We start from the raw sequence: 1,983 nt of genomic DNA, 5'->3' as shown, positions 1-1,983 counted from the left end.
TGCTAGTATGAGATCTCACTAATTTCTTTATGAAGGTACGTAGCACTATGTTCTTTCCTCTTAGCAATGCTTTCATTGCATCCCATAAGTTTGGATATGTTGTACCTTCATTTTCATTGAATACTAGAAAGTCTTTAATTTCTTTTTTTGGTCCAGTGGTTATTGAATAAAGAGTTGTTTAATTTCCATAAGTTTGAAGGCTTTATGTTGTTTCTGTTGTTGTTGTTGAAGTGCAGCTTTTATCCATGGTCATTTGTTAGGATATAGGGGGATATTTCAATTTTCCTGTAACTGTTAAGACTTGCTTTGTGATCTAGTATATGGTAAATTTTGGAGAAGGTTCCATGAGATTCTGAGAAGAATGTATATTCTTTTGTGTTTGTGTGAAATGTTCTGTAGATATCTATTAGGTTCATTTAATTAATAATGTCTGTTAGTTCCATTATTTCTCTGTTTAATTTCTGTCTGGATGACCTATTTGTGAGAGTAGGGTGTTGAAGTCTTCCACTCTTGTAGGGTTTGATGTGTGATTTAAAATTCAGCAATATTTCTTTTACAAATGTGGGTGCCCTTGTATTTGGAGCATAAATATTCAGACTTGAGATGTCATCTTAGTGGATATTTCATTTGATGGGTATGAAGTGCTTTCCCTATCTCTTTTGATTAATTTTGGTTGAAAGTCTCTTTTATTATATATTAGAATAGCTACTCCAGTTTGCTTCTTGGATCTGTTTGCTTAAAAAAATCTTTATCTAGCCCTTTACTCTGAGGTAATGTCTATCTTTGATGCTGAGGTGTGTTTCTTGCATGTGACAGAATGATGGATCTTGTTTTTGTATCCATTCCATTAGCCTGTGTCTTTTTACTTGGGAATTTAGTCCACTGATGTTGAGAGATATTAATGACCAAAGATTTTTTTTTCAGCATGAGAATCTTTATTAAATGGAAGAAGGATGAAGAGGGATAAATGTGAGGTTTTTCACTCTCAGTGAGCACAGATCCAGTTTTAGGTGCCACCCCTTTTGAATTAGATCATAGTGTGTGAAATACTGGTGATGGTTATGACACCAGAGATCCCTAGCTACCTGAGGTTTTTCATCCAATGATTCTACTGTAGCACATGAGAATCATTGGATGCAACCTTGAAGCGGTCAGCTTCAGCCAGTACTTGAATTTTGAATGCCTTGCCACTTTCAGATGGGAAAAGCAGGCTGTCTCTCTTCCATTTCCTAGTTACTGTTCTGCTTGGTGTTATACACAATAACTCTTTTGTTGTTTTCATTTAAGCAGGGGTTGAAGTGAAATCTAGAGTCATCCTGTGTGCCTTGGGCTTCACTGTGCCCGTGACTGTGGTCAGCATGTGAGGCATGAATCCTCCAGGCAAGGGCAGATCATAGGGCATTCTGCCAGTGGTCTAGCAGGGCCACCATAAGGGCCAGCAGCAGGATAGGCCTCAGGACCAGTAGGGTAGGTTCTGGGTCTTCTAGGTTGCACAGGGAAGGTTCCAGGTGCAAGGAGGTCTGGGATAAGCTTCGGGGGCAGTTGGGCCAGGGTAAACTCCAGAAAAAGTTGGGCCAGGGCAGGCACTAGGAGGAGCCTTCTCAGGATAAGCCCCTGGAGAAGAATGTCTTGGGTAGCCCCCTGCCCCAGGCTGGTTCCCCCATGTTGCAGGCCGTCCTTGAGGTTTGGGTTTTCAGAGCCAGCTAAGGTGTCATTAAGTGAAACAGTGTCAGCCATTTTCCTGGTCAGTGCTCTACCAGACACTCTGCTAGCTGTCTGACCAACGATTGTTTGTTATTGTTATTTTGATGGTGGTGGTCGTAGTGTGTGTGTGTGTGTGTGTGTGTGTGTGTGTGTGTGTGTGTATGTGTGCTTTTTTTCTTTTGGTTCTGCTGTTGTGAAGTTATTTATTTCCTGTGTTTTCTTGGGTGTAGTTAACTTCCTTGGGTTGAGGTTTTCCTTCTAGTATCTTCTGTAGGGCTC

At 40.7% G+C, this 1,983-nt stretch overlaps 1 pseudogene across 1 annotated transcript; it reads right to left on the bottom strand.

Annotated features, from left to right (window-relative positions):
- Positions 1 to 1,027: 1,027 nt before the first annotated feature.
- On the bottom strand, positions 1,028 to 1,737 carry LOC311591915 (galectin-3-like; annotated as a pseudogene). The gene has a single exon. The product of its transcript is annotated as a galectin-3-like (transcript).
- Between the last annotated feature and the right edge of the window lie 246 nt (positions 1,738 to 1,983).

This window comes from Acomys minous (assembly GCF_964271855.1).
Source record: "Acomys minous genome assembly, chromosome: 1".
NCBI lineage: Eukaryota > Metazoa > Chordata > Mammalia > Rodentia > Muridae > Acomys > Acomys minous.
The sequence above is the reverse complement of the archived record's forward strand: the minus strand, read 5'-3'. Positions and strand labels throughout refer to the sequence as shown.